The following is a 19,332-nucleotide window of genomic DNA, read 5'->3' as shown; positions in this document are numbered from 1 at the left end:
AGTCCCCAGCCTATACCGGTGTCTGGGGTTGTTCTTGCCCAGATACAGGACTCTACACTTGTCCTGGTTATATTTCATTAAGTTTCTCCCCACCCAGCTCTCCAGCCTGTCGAGGTCCCGCTGGATGGCAGCACGGCCTTCAGGCATGTCAGCCACTCCTCCCGGCTTAGTGTCATCAGCAAACTTGCACTCCATTCCCTCATCCAAGTCATTGATGAATATATTGAACAACTCTGTCCCAGTACCGACCCTTGAGGGACTCCACTAGACACAGGACTCCAACTCGGCTCCATCCCATTGACCCCGACCCTCTGGCTCCTTCCCTTCAGCCAGCTCACAGTGCAAAATGGAGAATGCGGGCATCGATCCCGCTACCTCTCGCATGCTAAGCGAGCGCTCTACCATTTGAGCTAATTCCCCCTAAAGTCCCTGAGCTAAATAAAATGGCAAACTGCTTTGAAAAGTGTTGCTGTTGCAAGAATAATTTTTAAATATATCAGAAAAGGTCTGTTTTTTTAAAGACGTGAATATGAAAGAGAATGCAGGAACACAGCAGACCTGTATTAGGAATATCCATGCAGGAAAACTCAGTATAATAAATGAAACAGAAAACATTTTCCCATGTGAAACAAAGAAGAGTTTGTAATGCTCCTTTATTTATTAGAGTTCATGATCAAGTGCATGATTGAGTATTGCACTGCGTATGAGCTTTTAAATTTCTTCATACCATATGCAGGGTAACCAGGAGTGCACCAGTTATAAATGCATTCTGCTTTGGCTTTTCTTTTTATGATCTCTGGTGGCTCAACAAAGGAATCAGGAGCAAATTCTGTTGCTTCTATTACAGAATGTAAGGAGAAGCTTTCTTCCAGCTAGTGCAGGCCTGCCATTTACTTCAAGAAAGTACTTATCTCTGGGAGCATACCAGGAAGGAAACTATAAAAATACATTTGAGGATCTTGTCAAGTTAAAAGTGAAAGACAAAGAACAAGCCTCTGCTTATATTTCAGTGCATTCCAAAACTCAGCCAGTCGGCCAGCTGTGTGTACCCTGTATCACAATACAGAGAGATTACCCCTGACTTTTACCTTTAAATCTGCAGTTCCATTTTCCTTGTACCTTTCCTGTTACTGCACTTTTTCTGTAATGTTCAGAGAGAGAGAACTTTGCATTTCAAGGAAAGAAAAGAAAAGCCATCAAGAGCTTTCTTAGGAACTATCTGTTGACCTCCGGTTGGCCCAGAAGTATGTGCATAGAAGAGGCAGGACTTTACAGCACAGGAAGTCAAATCAGTAGAGTCTGTTGCAGAATTTGCAAACAAAGATTTAACTCATATAAACCTCAGCTCCAGAGACATCTGTAAAAAGGAAATGGAAATTATTAGACAGCTTTAATGGCAACAGAAACTGCTGTTTTCCTTAGAGTATTCGTATGCCACAGTCACAAGTACGTGCTTATACTTGTACACTTAACATTCTTGCTCACTTACCTTGTTCTTTGTCAGGAAGGAAGACCACACACAGAAAAATGTGTGTTGCAATAGCAATGTTTGAAAAAAATAATGTTAGAGATGTAGTAACCCCTCTGTGGCATGTAGCTAGACAGATGTCAACTGGAGAGCTTCGGTGAATATGACAGACCCGAGGGGCTGGAAGATGCTCTCTGCACCTCGCAGACAGACTCGTGGCCATCCTGCCAGGTGCAGCCCAGCTCCGGCATTCAAAGGAGTGGTTCTGGCCAGCTTTTAGAAAGGCTGATGGTGAGATGAGAAAAAATGGCCCAAGCACCTAGGTGTCTACTTCAGGGTGACCAAATTGCTCTCTAGGCTTTCTCTCACCTGCATTGAAAAAATGTCCCCTGCCTACAGTGGGAGCTTATATACCTGATCATGGATTCATTTGCCCCAAACATAGACATCAAATGCACTTCATGTGAGGTGCTCCAGATTATCAGACCTGGCTTGCCCTGCCACTCCAGGGGGACTTGGGGGTCCCGTGTGTGGCCACAGATTGCCACAGCTGAGTGACTGAGCAGCTCTGCTGCAGAAACATGCAGTCAAGCACCTGCAGCATGCCCTTAGCTCACATACAGATACTCTAGTTTGGAAATCATAATCTTGAACACAATTGGACGAATTCCTTTTTTTTTTTTTTTTCCATAAAGCATACCCAGTTCAGCCTATTTCTGAAGTACAGCTAGGGAAGTGCCAGAGCACTGCTAACTGATGAATTTTCACTTCATTGTCTACTGTGAAGAACCAGATCTGGTTTACTGAAGTTTCAACGCAAACCAAATGTAGGTGTCCCATAGATTTCTGGCGTGACTGAGGAATTTTGTGGGTTTTACTCATTTTTTACAGAGCAGAATGGATATGACATGATATTTTACAGGGACTTAAAGACAAATCCCTGTCCCAAGAGGCTTAAATGATGTAAGAAGTTTAAAATGGATTAACTTCTATCAACCTTAAGGTACATAGCTTTTGCTTCTCTGCTCATTTTCTAACCAACTAACCCTTGTCTTTCTCTGAGAACTGACATGTGATGCTTTACCAGTTCCTGGAGAGCAGAAGCTAGTTGCAGCCTGCATAGCTGAAATTTAACGTGTTGAACTAAACTGTGTCTTTTAAATACAAGCCAGATGGTGGAAGGTTGTGGGAAAAGAAATAAAGCAACAACTGGACATTTAGTGAAAAAAAACATCCTGAGCATGACTGGGAAAGAACTGCAGATGGGAGGTCTCACATGCTCCCACAGGCTGTGCCGTGACTCCTTCCTGTGCTAAGCTGGCAGTCCTCTGCAGTGTCTGCACCCTTCATTTAGCTTCGCTTGTGCAGAGCCAGAAGAAGAAATGAAAGTGCTCTTCATTCACCTCAACAGCTACAGAGAGCCTCAGCATGCAGCACATTACTCTAAGATCTGGGTAGCAGTCTGCTTTTTAAGGAAATCCATCAGTAAAGCTGCTAGTCAAAGCAATGAAAAGTTACACCAAGGAGGTGCAGAGCTTGTAGAGATTCCTGTCTGGTACAGGGGGAAAGCTCCAGCCAGCAGCAGCCAGTCACACAGCCACTTTCCAGACTGGCCAAAATGGCAAGAGAATGGGAATTAAATACACAGTAAGTATATACAGCAATTAAAACGTGAATTTTTAACAGTGTCATACTCACGTTCAGATGTATATTTAAATGATGCAAGAAGTATGTACTTCTACCTCACAGCAACTGCTTTCCTTCTCTCCTCTCCCCCTTAAAGCAAAAGTAGACAAGAGCAGATCAAAGGAAGCATTACCAAATATTTCCTAATTAACTATTCAAATGTCTTTAAAAGTTAATTTGTTGAACACCTGTTTCAAGCCACTTGCTGTTCAAGAACTCAGGTTGTTATCCCACAAAATGCTCATTAACTGTGAATTAAAGCCTTTTGTGCTTCAGTAGAATTAGAAAGCAAATGTTCAGAGACCAGCAAAGTGCACAAGCATCTGACGGCACTCTTCAGAACTGGAAACGGCATCCAGTCACCTTCACCTTCACGGTAACCTTGAGATAAATTTGCAGACTGGCAGCAATGGCAGAATATACTGTGTGGAGAAACATACCTTTCACCAAATCGCAAGGCAACCGTGACCTAAACTGTAGTACACCCTCACGAGGACTACAAGCGCAATTGCTTTGTGTGTAAGTCATCACAAGAAATGAACATTTATATGTAAAAAAAGAAATTTGACAATAACCTTTACTTCAGAAATTATTATTAGGAAAACACTTTATCTGCCAGGATTTTAGGGGGAAATGTTCTGATCTTTTTTCTTGTCTTTTCCCAAGCTCTTATCCTCTGAGCAAAATTCTCATGACATTTTTTCAGCATCTTTTGTCAACAAAGCAGAGAAGACTATGCTCCTTTATCTACCTACACAACGAAGTAATGGCCCTAGAAGCTGTATACTGAATACCAAATACTCACATAAAATTGCTCATAATCAATCCCCCAAAGTCATTAACATTTTGAATAATTAATAAATTCAAGAAAATTACAATCTGTTCAAAGACAATCCATGAAAAAAAAGCCCAAGACTGCCAAACAAGTTCTTCATTGTAAATTATTGCCCTGCTGATTCAGTTGCATCAGATAAAATGAAGCACTCGATTCTTCAAAAACCAAATGTTTTGCTAGCCTTTCTAATGGGTAGCAAACAGATTAAATGAAGCACACAGAAACAACTAATAGAGGAGAAACCTTGCAGTGATGGGAGATTATCCTCAACATGTCTGACATTTCATATATCTGAAACACTGAGATTACTTGTAAGTAGAATAATAATAATAATAATAATAATAATAGACAATAGATAATAATAATTATTAATAATAATAATAAAGTAACACCAAAGCAAGGGTCATGCTGAGACCAGAATGAGTGTCAGCATACATTTTGATGAGGCACAGCTGGAAGGTCTGGGAATGTGCTGTGTAACCAAGCCTATTACTATTGAACTGTGGGATAACTGCTGACACAGCAACTGAGCTGCTTATACCTAAAGCAGCCCCACAGCTGGTGCACAACAGCACACATCAACAAACAGACCAGTGAGCCCCAGTTGATCTAGTCTGAGGTCATCAGAAGCATTTTTTAAATAATCTTCAGGACTAAAAAATGGGCAACATTGAAAATTACCACTAGGTTTATAAACCACTGCCAAGTCTTTTGTTGTATATGAATGATCCACTTTAATGAAATGTGACATTTTCTTCCACAATATACTATGAAAACTATTTGGTACAATAAAGGTAATATCTGAGAAGCTTTCATCCTCTCAGTTTTCTGCTAATAAAACACAGACACTAATCAGATGTTGCCTTTTAAGTGCAAATCAGAGCAGAGATTCACATTCTTAAGGGTATTTTTACAGTGCTTTGTCCTACTGTCAGATATAAAATGTGTGCCAGCTGTAAATGAGTAACTTGAAATGCTTCTTCCCTGGGATAATTTCAGTGTGTTTCTGTTAGTCAGACCAGATGCCAGTCATGTATTTTTTGCACGTATCCAGCTATCGTCCCAGCACTTCCCAGCACTCTTCCCCCTAACCCAGCTCTACCAGCACTGGAGGTGTTTCCATAGGCACATCGATGCTTCTCCCCTGGGAGATGGCCTGACCCAAGCTCAGGTCACCTTTCCTCTGTTGCGCCCATGCTGCTGAGATGCCTTCAGTGCCCTGTGCTCTTCAACTGGACCAGCAAATAGAGCTGGAAGAGGTCCTTAGGACTCCTGTGCGGTGGGAGGGATGCCACTGGCATACCTGACCGGCATTCAGAAGCAGCACCCATGCAAGACAGCACACAGAGATATAGGTGGGCTTCCGTGGTTACCAGGTCAGAGATTTTAAATAGCTCCAGCAGCCAGGTTGGGATGACACATCCCACAGAAAAGGACTTTCTACCCCCTTATCCCTCCAACAACCATTTAGCACTGAGATGATAACTTGTTAAAACTCAGATAACCTTGAGGTAGTCGTATGCTCAAACATTTCCTTAAATAAACACTTTGAGGATTTAAAATTGTAAGGAACCCATTTACCAGGCTGTGGTAAGGGAGGTACTGGGCTGTTAAAAAGAAGCAAATAATCATGATAAGAAACATTTTGTTCTGCTGTACATCTCTCTCTTCATACATTGCCAGGAGACGGTAATGAGCGGTGAGTCATGAGCAGAGTTTTACCAGAATGAAAAGGGGCAGAAATAGACCCTGCCTATCCTCTCCACATCACCCCATCCCATACACATCCAGATATTCATTAATTAGGGCCTGAATGTAAATGATTGTGATTATTGCAAATTAATGCTGGGAACCCATCCAACAGTGCCTTCCAATAGGTGCCGCTGAAAAGAGGAGGCACATATGCTTCTCCTCACAATGCCACCGGGAGCCTTGTCTCCTGCCATGGCTCCCCAGTGTGAATGTGCTCCTGGCAAGGCGCTTTTACATCGTGCCTCCAGCAGCCCTGAGGCCTTAGGGCAAAGAAAGAATGAGGTTAAGCAATTTGTAGGTTTATTCCAAACATAACAGGTCCTTAGAGCCTTAGAAATAGTCATTTGACAACCAGCGAAAGGTTTTCCATGCATACAGAAGACTCAGACAAAACACTAGGAAAAGAGTTGTCTAATCATTGTTGAAAGAATGACTTGCAGAAGGGTTTGTACTGCCGTAAAATATCCTTTCTTTGCTGTCTTACCCAAGTGGGTTTTGCATGGGTGAAGTCCTGTCTCTAGGGAATAAGAGCAACTACAAAGACCCACCAGAGGCTTTTCTGTATTCATTTTATCACTAAACGTGATACTATCTAAATAGGAACGTTATAGCTATAGGAATGATATAGCTATCTGAGTAACACTGAATGACATACTAGTCACCTTTTAGTGCCTGGATGCAAGTCTCCAGCCAGGTATTCTAGAAGAATTCCAGGTTAACAGAAAGCAACAGCACCTTGAGCTGTTCACTTTTTTTTTTGCAAGGCGTCCTTCTAAGTGCCTACAAAAGCTTCCCAAAACAAATTTGTCAGTATCAGCTTCTCTGACCACTTATATGGCAATCTAATTTGTCTTGTCAGGACCCCAGCCCCACATCTCCATCCATTTCCCTACTCTTCCCTATCTCCTGCAACCAAGCGCCCCCCTCTGAACTCTGTGTTCTTTCATTCCTCCTCCTTTACCTGCATTTCCAGCCCTCACCCCCATCTTTTCACCCATGCGAGGCAAGATGCAAACCTCGAGCCATCCTCCCCTCCTCGTTCTGAGTTGGCCCATGACACGTCCCAAACCAAAAGCTCAAACACAGGCTTCAAAGTGCTGTGTGTGTGAGGCAGCAGCTGCAACAACAGCAGCTCCGATCTCGGTCTGTGTGTTTCTGAGAGCACACGGAGGTGCCTGTGTCACGTCTCCTGAAAAGCCCCCACACAGCGTGCTGGGAGAAGCTGTGGCCGCTGGTTCTCACTTTGGAAAATTTCTCATACGACACTTGAGCAAAGCCTGGTCAAGTGTGATACTTGGAAGAGCCACCACCATGTGGTCTGTATTTCCTCGCCTGCAATGAACATCTGGATGTGATCTGAGAGGAACTTTTGCTTCTTACAAGGAGAAGCTGAGGAGGCTTGGGTTGTCTAGTCTGTAGAAAAGAAAGCTAAGAGGTGACCTCATTGCTCTCTACAACTTCCTGAGGAAGGGAAGTGGAGAGGGAGATGTCGGTCTCTGCTTCCTGGTAAATGACAACAGGATGCATGGGAGTGGCACAGAGCTGCGTCAGGGGAGGTTCAGACTGGATATTTCAAAAAACTTCTTTACCATGAAGGTGGTCAAACACTAGAAGAGGCTTCCTAGAGAGGTGGTTGATGAGGGCATTTGGACAATGCCCTCAATGGTGTGCGTTAACTTTTGGTTAGCCCTAAAGTGGTCAGGCAGTTGGTCTTGATGGCATTTGTAGTTCCCTTCCAACTGAGCTATTGTATTGTATTGTATTGTATTGTATCCTATCCCATCCCATCCCATCCCATCCCATCCCATCCCATCCCATCCCATCCCATCCTATCCTATCCTATCCTATCCTATCCTATCCTATCCTATCCTATCCTATCCTATGGACACTTTGTGAAGATTGATCCCATCTCTGAAGGGATATGATAACAAACCCCATCCAGCTGCTGACCTGCTAGTCACCAGCACAGGCAATCTTACGTGCTCATAAACAGATGGCCACTGTGAAAGCATGGCGTTTTTCATGAAGCTTTGCAAATCTCCAAGGAATTAACAGAATTACGCAGAAAGCCATGCCAACTTTGACCCATGTGCTGGATTCAGCAGATTGCTGACTTAGAGCAGCTGGTGGGACCTTTCCAGGATCTGCACGCTTTCCTGAGGGTCAGTCCCCTGAGCAGGACGCAGCCTGACTTGTGGGTGTCACAGTGGCAGAGCTGGGGCTCTCATTTGCCCAGGGCTGCCGTCTCCCAGGCTCTGAGAGCAGGTCCTACACCTGAAAGAGCTGTGGGTTCAAACACCACGCTGCATCCAGCAGCACTCTTCATCCATTCTAAATAGGTATCTTTGGCATCTGGGTTTCCATCTGAGATGCTCTTCGGAGGTGAGGTTGTGAAAACCTGGTACCTGAGGTAGCAGAGAAAGGCCAGTTCTCACTGCCAAAGTCAGACAAGTATTTGCATTTTTGTCTGTCTCTCTGGTCTGTTCCACTCTGCACCATCGCCTTCCCAAAGCTGACCCCCCCACCTCCCCATGCTTGCTGGTAGGCCCCAAAGGCCTTCTCCTCTGTGTGGGCTCCTCAGCAGCACACCCTGAGTGCAGGTGGGAGGCATCTGCAGGATGGGAGGCTTCAGGTCCTCTCTAGGAGACGAAGAGAAGGAAGATCAGGTGTTTCCTTCTCTCTGTAGCCCTACATTTTAAGCTCACCCAGGTCAGTTTTAGAGGTGGAAGTAGCAGTATTGAAAGATTAGTATATCAATTAGTATTGAAAGTAGTAGTACTGAAGTGCTACTTCAGTGCTACTTCAGTACTACTACTTTTTAAAAGGTTGTATAATTTTTTAATCCTCTTTTGTCTTAATTTTATCTCAGTTTTGGTCTTTTTATACATTTGATCAGAAAACTCGTAACTTTTTGAAATAGGTTCAACAAGGCTCAACCCCAACCTTTCACAAAACTATTTAGAAACTGATTAAAACCTGGAAATAGAGGCAAACTGGATAAATAGCACACTCCGCAAGCCAGCCATTTGGTGTGACACAGGAAATGGAAATTCTTTCAAACCTATGCTGCTTCATCATTTTGATCCATTTAATCCTACAGTGATCATTGTTTTAAAAGAGGGAAAGAAACATACGACTAGTGCATAGCGTGCTGTCAGCATGATCCAGAGGCTCATTTGCTGTCTCACTATGCTAATTCTCTAATAGTTTGGTTATAGCTATGGATTATGATAGCATGTATGAGTGCATAGTAATCAGAATTATAACAAATCTGAATTAAGTCTTTAACTGAACCGTTCCAAGTGCTCATTAATCAATATGCTTATCAAGTTGTTTTTCTAATGTACTCTTATTCTGCTGGCAGCAAGTGAAGTGTACTTACACACAGTTAAAGATTTATCCTTGTCATCCAATACAGAAGCAGGAGAATGTCCTCCATCACCGTAACAGCCAAATAGCCGATTTGTCTTGCAGTCCTTGTGTAGGACCGTGATGGAGCAATACATCCTACAGTCATGAAGGACATACCTGAATGTGTGATGTGGAACAGAGAGCACTGGGAATGGCACACGGAGCCATTTTTATGTGAAACAGCAATCTCAGTCTTGCAAATTTATGGATTGCTGGATGTCTGTAAGCAGGTCCAGTCTTTCAGCATAAATGCTGGGTAGCCTTAAGGCTGCTGTCATTTTCATCTGCATTGAGCAACTGCAGGAAAACCTGTACAGCTTGTGATTTTCTGGGGTTTCTAATACAGGTAGGTGTCGCCCCAGGAAATAACAGAAGCCTAGTGAACCTGGAACCAAGTTCCTTGCCAAATCTCATATTCCTCCACCAAACAGGAGGCTTACCACAAGTACTTTATAGTGGAAAATACATCAGGTGCTGAGGAATCTGCCTCCCGGTCCTAGCATTCCTTTCAGTTATGTCTGAACTTCTTAAAATCACATTTAACATTAAAATTCAGGGTGAGGTAGAGATCAAATAAAAAATACAGCTCAGTCAGTTGAAATTTCTCAAAAAAAAAAAAAAAGGCAACTGGAAAAGGAGGTAATAGGCTTAGACAGCCCTAACAAAGGACTGAGTCATCTGAGAAGCACAGTTTAAATAAATAGATGAATGCATGATGTTTTCAGTATAAAGTTCAATCCCTCTCATCCCATAATGGCCGGTTTTCATTTTAATGTAATGAAAAGTTCGTAACACCCCCACCACTGCCTTTAATTCCCCGTAATATAAGATCAATTACATTCTTTCCAGACAGTTGTTCTTTTACTTCATGTTTTGCTTCAGAAGAAATCATTAATATCTTTCACATAGGCATGCTTTTGGTGCCGTTATAACAATATTATCCGAAACAGATTATAGAAGCGGGTTCATCAGCTGAACAATCTTGGCCTCATCATATCTTTTTCAGCCCAGGAGAAACCGGTCTGTTTTATTAATGGCTGCTTTTTCCACCAATATTTTTTCTGCAGGAAAAGAAAATAATAATAAAAAAGTAGTTACATAGCTGTCTCTGAGGCAATATACAGTATTATTTTCTGAGATATTCAAGGAAAAGTACTGTTCTTTTCTTTCATGTTTATTCTATATCCATTACCAAGTTAAGTCACTGCTGAAGTAATGACCTTAGTGTACTGGATTACAGCTATGCAGTAATACATCTTCCATGTATTGTACCCACCTGTCATATATTTTCACTCCTTGAATAAGTATGGAAGGAATAGATAATGAGGATTCATTCAGTATACGTATTCAAAAGGAAGACCTATAAAAGAGCAGCTATTCCATCAGGTAGCTGTTTATTTCAAAGGGATAGAGATTAGTTTGTGTCAAATATATTTCTGGTGTCCTTTGTTACCGCTATGTTTAGGCAGAGACAATAGCTTTTCTTAGTTTTTACAGTTAAAATTGAAAAAAGTTCTATTTTGGTTTGAAATGTTCATTTGACAGTAGCATTTTCTAATTTAACCTGAAGACCAAGAAGAATATATTTGAAGAGCTTCAAAACAATGAGAAAATATGTTTGGTTGGTTGGTTGGTTGTTTTCCTAATAGTCACTGAAAGCTGATGGCCAGGTTTTACGTAGCCAGGCTGCATTCAAAGGTCAGGTCTGTAGGGCAAAAATCACTTCAGGCCACTTTTGTTGTCCTTCTGCATGAATATAGCAGTTCCCAATACACATTAACACAGATTTAGGACAAATGTTGAAAAATACTGTAGATAGACACTGATGTTCTCTTTGATCTGCTTAGTCATGCTACTCCCTCTGCTATTTCTCTTTCTACTAATTTTATTTAAAGCTTTATGGTACAGATCTCTGCAGGAAGGAGAGCTGAGCAAACAGGATTTTTATTTTGGAAGATTTGGGATATTTTCCTATTTTTTCTCAAATCAAATTGAAGTCAATTTTTATGGGAAGAAAACATACAAAGAATTGCAGTTGAGAAAAGCAGAGGTGTTTTCTGGGCGTGTGGTCACGTAATGGCCAAGATTTGTTATGGGACTCTGCAGAACAGATGCCCTCCTGCATGATAACAAAGAAATTCATTCCAAGGACCCAAAGCACTGAGCTTGTAGTTCAGATTAAACAAATCCAAAACAATCTATTCTACTTTACTCCTCTCAGTGCAAGAAGTTTGCAAATTTAACTTTTTCTTTTGAGAATGCCCAGTCAGGTCCAGGAGAAAGTAAATCTTAGAGTTGCACACTGACATAATAAAGGAATAAATTAAATAAACCCAAGCAGGTGAAGTACACACTTGCCCAGGCAAAGAATAGTAGCTGCAATGTGCAGCTTGCCTCTGCAATGGGCAACTTGCCTCTGCAGTGACAGCTAAGCCCCAGGGTGAGAAGGTGATGCTTCAGCCTGGGAAATCTTGTCACTCACTCCACGGAATAAGGCAATTTGTACAATAAAACAGCCCAAGAGATTTAATCACAGAAATTTGAGGGAATCGTGATATGCTCAGAAAAATGTTGTAAAAATAAATTAAAAGGCTAAATCTGTCACGAATATACATGTTGCTGTTAACCCTTCATTTGTCTTGGATATAAAATAGTTTCAATTAAAGGTATCAAGGATATCATCAAACTCCCTTCCAGAGCAGAAGTTGCTCTTCCTCAGCTCACTGGAGTGTTTTTACATTGTCATTTGGGAATTCCAACAGAAATATTTAGCCATAAGGAAATGTTGCAAGCAAAATATGACTTGTGCACAAAATGCTTCAATTTAAAATAGAAGCAGTCCTCCTTTGACAAGGTTAAATGCAACTTTTAACACTCTGAGGGTGCCAGCAGATAAAACACAGAAGTAAAAAGCAGGGAGCCAAAAGACACATATGGAGTTAACAATGCTCTTTAAAGCCTCAGTGGAGGGCTGAGACACACGTTTTTAGAATAGTTAGGTCTGAGTGTGCATATTGGTGCAAGAATCTCATGAAATTGGCACGGGCGTGCCCACACGTGAGCACTTGAGGCAAGCCCTGCAGGTGGCAGGGCCACAGCTCTGGTCTGTAGGATGGAAACCAGGATGGAAACCAGCAGCTCTGTTGCCCTGTTCTTGCTGGAGGTTCTCCCTTTTGCATGGGCTGCCAGCCAGCAAAGTGTGGGCATCCAGATTCGTCCCCAAGGCTGGTGTGATGCGTGCTCCTGGGCCTCTCCAGCTGTATGAATGATGCTTGCACTGAGCCTTGGGCTACCTCATGAGCTCACTGTACGCTAGTAGCTTGGCCAGTGCCCAAAAAGACGTCACTCTGACCTCTGCTCTTCACCTTTAAAGTTTTTTTGCATCCCAGTAGGGCACAGTTTAGCATCCAGTTGGCTGGGGAATTTGCAAGATAACACACTCATGAGAAGCTGCTTACATCTTTTGATCTCAAAAGTCCCCTTTGTAATTACAGCAGAGTCATCTCCTTTCTGCTACGGGGGATGCTGTTCTGCTTGTAACCTTGAATCACAAAGGAATAAGATGGATTGGGTCTACAGGGAGCTGTAAGTGGACCCAAACTGTTCCACAGTGCAGTAGCTGTGATCTTTGTGATATTTTACACTTCTTCTACCTTCCTCTGCAAACTGTGCTGCCTCACTGGCAATGATGCTGGGGAGAAACAGAAATTGTGCCTGATCCGGACCTGCTCTGTGCTTCTGCACACATGCATCAATCCCCTTGCATTGCCGGATGCAAAACATGTCAAATTGGAGGAGAATTGGGCCCGTTACACAAGAGCAAGCTGTCTGCATGATGATGTGTATACAAGGATAGTGCCTGGACTGGTCTGGTTGCTTGCAAACAGGTGGCCTTTGGGGGTAAAGGGCCCAAGCACATGCACTTTGCAGGACTGCAGAGAATAAAGCCTGCCAGGGAAAAGAGAGCATTGGTCAGTGCTGCAGCCCGTGTGCCCTGCATGCATGGCATGGTTTTGGTGCTTGTGGGGAGGAGGGCGCTGCTCAGGCACAGCCCTGTCACCCCATGCACAGGAGTAGGTGGCTTCAGACAGCCCTGGAGGGCACGGGCAGGATGCGTGTACACAAACATTGCTCTTTCAGACCAGGACAGACTCAGTCATACTGTCCTGACTGCAAATCTGCTTCTCCCACTTGAATATGTCACACTCCACTGACAAAAGCAGAAGGTGTCTTGCATCAACTGTGCGTGCAGGTACCTGAACACATGTATAATAAGGCTTTATACCATGTTCATACAGCTTTATACCATGTCTTACAGAGAGAATTCTTTCTCCATACTGCAAAGAAGAAGCTGCCAGCCTTGGGGCAGCTTTTTTTTTTGTAATACCACATTAAAACATTGCTATTCAGATTGCATTTTAGTGTGAATCATATGATCACACTGATGCTTCAGAATGTAAGTGCAGAATTCCCTTTTGGCATTGATGGTATTTATGAAAGAAACCAGAAGAACTTGTTCAAATTTAAAATGTGTTAATATTTTGCCTTCTGGCTATTTTAAAATTTTTATTTTCTTTCTACAAAAGGAAAAGGAAAAAAAGTCTGCAGAGATTTACATGAAAAAATATCAAAAGATCATTTCACTGCCCTGAAGGAGATTCTCACAAGAAGTTCCACTCTGTTGTAAAGGCAACAGTTTTCTGCATAGATTTTGTTGTTGTTGTTAAGGAATTAATCTATATTTTATTACAAGCATTCTGAGCTGATATGCAGTTCAAATTATACAAGATGTGCAACTACCCTGTTAATGACCAGCTGGAAGTGATATGCAGAGACACCCAGAACTTGTTTGGAAGATACTGAAGAGGAAGAACACACAAGATTCATATGAAGATGTGTTGAACATTATGTTTCTACAAAATGCGACTGTCCACAAGCCTGAGGAGCACCAGCTGCTGGGGTCTGGCATCCTCTGTTACAGAGGGCCTGTGCTAGCTTTCATCGGGGTGACCCCAGCTGGGTGCCCTGGTTTCACTGGGGAGAGCAGCGGCCTGTGTTTCAGCACAGGCTGTGAGGAGACTACCAAGGACGTTGGATTTTTCCCCAGTACCTCTGTCACGCCGTCACCTGCATTATTTCATTTTACGGTGACCATTACTATTACCCAAGCTATCAAAACTAAAACTACACACACCGCAACACTCCTTTACCGCTCTCTTTGCTATAGTGGATGTCACCAAACAGAAGGCATGATTAGGCCCTAATCTCACCGGCGTTACCATGTCAGTGATTATATACGGGTGAGCAACCCTGGCAAACTGTCATATAAAAATGTAGTTGGGTTTATGCATCCTTGCAGCCTTGTTAATACAATACAGTAAATTTATTTTTCCAAATCAGTGTTTCAAGACACAGCTGATGATGTATGTGCTAGTATACAAACAGGAAAGGCCAAGTATTGAAGGTGGCAGTATCTGCCCCAATTTTTGATGAAATACAGTCACTAGGACTTTTTATGAAAAATGCTGTTTTGTCAGACTGTCAAGGCCAAGTACTGAACTCCAGCTCTTCAACACCTCTTTGGGTACCTGACAGAAATGCACTGTTTCTCAGAGATGCTGAGGACACACAAATGTTACTGAAGCCGAATGGTCACTGCAGCAGAAGTCAAGGGGCAGAACTTTCTAAAAATCAGGTTTGCTTTCCTTGGCAGCTTCAGGAGTAGTTAGAAACAAGTTCTGCCTCCAGAGTTTCTGTGAGCTCCGATGGCTGTGCTGTGCAGAATAACAACATGAAGGTAAGGTGAAAGGCTACGAATTCCCTGCCGTGACATATCAATAGCAATGTTTAATATGTGGCTACAAAGTTACAGACAACAGCTTTTACAGTGATTTACCAAATTTCCTGTTACTCGTTAAATCAATAGTTTCCAAACTTCATCTTCATCAAGATCTGGAGTCTTTGCTGAAATATTGTTATGGAACTAACAATGGAATTACTATGATAATAGTCTGTAACTATCATAATCCACATCACTGAATTAATAAATCATTACACTTCCTGGATGCCTTTTTCCATCTCGCCCAGACTCCTCTTTTATTCCTGCCTTGCTTCTATCCTCTCACTGCCCCCATCTTAAAAACCTCAACCATTTTTCCCTGTGGGGTATCCCCACAAGCACTTCTCACCCGGTCTTGAGCACCTCATTCCTTTCTCAGAAAGGGTGGAGACCCCATAGAGGCACCATTCCCTGTGTCAGTCCTGAGGAGGATTTCTGGTCATTTTCAAGCTTGTGCTCAGGGAGGAGGCTCCTGGGACCAGAAGAACATCATGAGGAACCTGGGGCACGTCAATGTGCTCTGGAGAGAGGTGGCAGCCTGGGCACACTGCAGTGCCAAAGACCAGCTTGAATCCTTTGTACAAAAAAAAAAAAAAAAAAAAAAAAAAAAAAAAAAAAGCATGTAAACAGTCACTGAAAGTCTTTAGGGCATCTAGAATAAAAAGATAATTGCACATGGGAGCTATATAATCCCCTGTCACAAAATCCCCCATGAGGAGCAAGTGAAAACAAAGCAGGGAGCATAGCAGTTCAGTGCTCGTGGTGTTTTCCTTAAATGTGTTTGTTTGAGCTTCAGGGAGGTTTTTGCCTGGTTTTGCCTGAAAGCACTGGCACGTCAAACGCTCCTGAGAAACTTCTCCAAAGGAACTTTGTCCCTGAAAATGTGTATCAATGCAGCTGCCAACAGGGTCAGAAAGATACCTGCTTATCAGCGTTTTTAAGCGCTTCCTGTGCAGTTTATACAAGCCTTTCCTACCAGCTTTGGATTTCAGGCTTCATCAGGTTTAATGGAGCATTGTCGCTGCCTTTGTGGTGTCGACACTTTTCTTCAGTCTCCTCTCAAGCTTCGGTTTCTCTCCCCGCTATCGTGCCGAGCAACTTTTTGACCTTGATTATCAGACCTGCATCTCTTACTGATGGCTATGGGGTTCAGGTACTGGGGCTTCCTACAGCAGGCGTATTTCTGTATCATGCAAATTATCATGTGTTGTTCCCCACACACCCCTAAATCTTTTAATAGCAAATAATGCTGAAATACAGACAGTACATTTCCAGATTTTTCTTAACCACGAGTCTTTTTATGGGGCTGTAGATTCCCGTGGCTCACTCAGTCCCGTTACAAAAGTGCAAATGGAGACATCACAACCTGTGCTATCCTGAAATCTGCGGAGGGAACCCCTTTGTGTTTCGGGATTTCAAAGCACAGATACAAAATGCAGAGGACAAGTGAGTGCCCAGTGACTCCTGGGTTTTGGCACAGGTTGTCTGAGGGCTGGATGTGCAGGGAGGGGGCTGAGCAGCCCCTGAAGCTGCCCCACTACCCTCACTGTCAGCCCCACGCCGTCCCTGGCCAGGGAAGGCAGTGAGCAGTCACAGGGTTACTTTACTCCCACCTTCAGGGAGACAAAAATGGGCTTTACCTATGCTGGTGGCAAGTTTTGGACACAGGATGAAGGGAACCCCTCTGCACCACGGTGAGATTTATCGTCAGTGGCTAAGCTGAGGAACAGTTGGCAGTGACCGGCAGTAGGTTATGGCATGCTAATTATTTACTTACATTACTTAAATGCATTTGAGGTGCATGAGTCACTCTTCAAAGGGGCTACAGCTCCATAGAAACTGTTGATTTTTTTTTTAAACACTCTATATTAATAAAAATTGTAAACACAGATGTTCATCACAAATAATGATATTTCCAGAAGGTCAGCATATTTATTCTGTGTCAGCTATTTAGTGGGAGATCGTGAGGCTTTCTTTATTGCTTGAAATCTGACAGAAAGCACCTTTTCTATCAAGTTTCCTAGGTTGTTCCGCACAGTAGTTGAAAGGCCATGACCCAGAGAAGTCAGAGGTTAATTAGATTTGTAGCTCAGCTGGAGCAACCAGCAGGCCGTGCAGATTGCCTATTGTTGTGGCTACGTGTTTGTTGGGGACCTTTCCTGCTGCTGTGTCTGCTGCGGAAGCAGCGATGTTCACATAATCCTGTTTGCACTTTTCCCTAATTAGCTAGCCCGGCGCTGGACCGACTTCTCCCCAGCACAACATTTTCAGTCTGATTTTTGGCCTCCAGTTTATTCTTTTTTTTTTTTTTTCTTTGTTGAGGACATCTGAAAAAACAATGGCTTGTGTGATCTCAAAGCAGCCTTTACATTGCACTATGGTTGCAGTGCAACCCAGGTGAAATTTCTGTGCCTTGGGCAATCTGTTATAGGAAGAGATGCGAAAAAAAAAAAAAAAAGTTCATTTTCTATTATTATTTTTAAATCTCCTCTACAAAAGACTGTCAAAAGCCATAGCTTCTAGTCAGTAAAAAAGGAAGAAAAAAAAGAAAAGACAAATCGAAAAAAAACCCCACCCCACACATAAAACAAGACGACAAAGAATCCATTTAAACAATCTTGTTAAAAGCATTAATAAAAGGAAATGGTCAAGCTATAAAACAACTGTGGGGGAAAAAAAAGAAATGTGCTTGCACAACTCAAAAATGGATTAGAGCCCCCGCTACTGACACAGGTCTTTGCAGACAAAGCAGCAGATCCTATAACAAGAGACCTTTGATGCTGCAGAAGAAAGGACAACATTTATAGCACCTTATTACACAGATGAAACTGGAGAGCTCTGAAGTCTTGAACTTTCACATTTTTTTTCTCCAACACAACTTAATAAATATTTATATACACACTTTTACAACTTTGCAAGACTTTTGGAAGTGTCAGTAAATTCTAAATGTTTGTTTTTGCCTTGTTTGCAATTGTTCCTTCAGGTATTGATGGGATTCTGGGTATTACCCATAGCAATCTGAACGATAACACGTTAATATCAGAATGCCACATATGCCACATATTTGGGAAACCAGGCAGCCAGGCTGACCGTGCAGGGCCACATGCACCTCAAGAGCAGGGCTGGAAAGAAAAGAAAGGAAAAAAAAAAAAAAAAAGAAAAAAAAAATGGAGAAAATAGTTTCCATACTCCTGCTTACAGAAGATAAACAGAAATCCAAGAGCCGAATGCAAAAGTAGAGTAATTTCTTTCTCTGCCATGATTCATAATAACCAGGACTGTGATTTCTGACAGCACAAAACATCTGGTAAACCTTCAGCCTCAACTCTAGGAGCCTGGGGTTTTGACAACTTGTTCAAAAATCCCACTTCCTCCCTTGGCAATGTTGCCTGAGAACGAGTGCCACGTAAGAGCTTTACCTGTGATTTTGTATGCCCAGACTGACATTAAAACCTTGAAGGTTTGCCAGAACCATTCACTTAATTTGTATTAAAAGAAAAAAAAAGTCAAGAAAAAAAAAACAACAAAACAAACAAACAAAAAACAAGGAAAATAAAGAAGGAAAGTCAAAGCAGGGTGTGATGGTGAGGCTTGGCTCTCCTGTACCCCATGCCCCAGCCGATGCTCTCCTCATGCCTGCCACCTGCTTCTGCCCCACCGGCAGCCAGGCAGCCCCTGCCCATCCCATTTACTCTTGAAACACCCCAGGTAAGGAGCCAGTGAAAGCAGCTGGCAGGTTACACAAACATTCCCCACCACTTTGCAAACACAAAACACTTCCCTGAGCGCTTAACCCATGCTTGACTTGGGCATGAGTCGAGACCTCCTTACCAGCTACAGCTGACACTGTGAAGCATCTCATGGCATCATCCGGGCAAGCTGTTCTTTCCCAGGAACCAGGGCAAAGGAGCACAAGGAGGATATATAATCATTTTGCTCCACCTCCCCCATGTAAAGCTGCCAAGAGGAGCACATAAACAAGCTAATCCCCAGTGCAGCCCGTTATTAGCAGATTGAGCTACAGGCATTAAAAAGGAGCAGATAATGGAAAGTAAGAGGAGGCTACAGAAGCAAAATGTTGATGATGTTTATTGTGAAATTAGATGGTTATTTCTTCGGGATACTTGCATACAGATTCTTGCAGAAAAAGTCATCCTGTAGTTTTTAGCAAATATGAAAATTTGCGGGCTTACAGGCAGCTTATGCTGAAGTATTTATTTATACTTACACAGATTGCAAGCCATTATAAGGTATTGTGACATCTTTTACTGTGACCGCCTGTCACCTAAGACCCCTCTTTAGGGCCTTTTTCCTGCCTGGGTACCTAAACCAGGGCTACTT

At 42.6% G+C, this 19,332-nt stretch overlaps 1 long non-coding RNA gene and 1 other non-coding gene across 2 annotated transcripts; both read right to left on the bottom strand.

Moving 5' to 3' along the window:
* Positions 1–347: 347 nt before the first annotated feature.
* On the bottom strand, positions 348–420 carry TRNAA-AGC (transfer RNA alanine (anticodon AGC)). The gene has a single exon. It is a non-coding gene; the product is annotated as a tRNA-Ala (tRNA).
* An 8,682-nt stretch (positions 421–9,102) lies between these two features.
* Positions 9,103–18,903, bottom strand: LOC125182938 (uncharacterized). Its single transcript, XR_007163781.2, has 3 exons — positions 18,823–18,903; positions 15,341–15,565; positions 9,103–10,213 (listed from the first exon to the last, which is right to left on the bottom strand). It is a non-coding gene; the product is annotated as an uncharacterized lncRNA (long non-coding RNA).
* Between the last annotated feature and the right edge of the window lie 429 nt (positions 18,904–19,332).

Source organism: Anser cygnoides, chromosome 1 (genome assembly GCF_040182565.1).
Source record: "Anser cygnoides isolate HZ-2024a breed goose chromosome 1, Taihu_goose_T2T_genome, whole genome shotgun sequence".
NCBI lineage: Eukaryota > Metazoa > Chordata > Aves > Anseriformes > Anatidae > Anser > Anser cygnoides.
The sequence above is the reverse complement of the archived record's forward strand: the minus strand, read 5'-3'. Positions and strand labels throughout refer to the sequence as shown.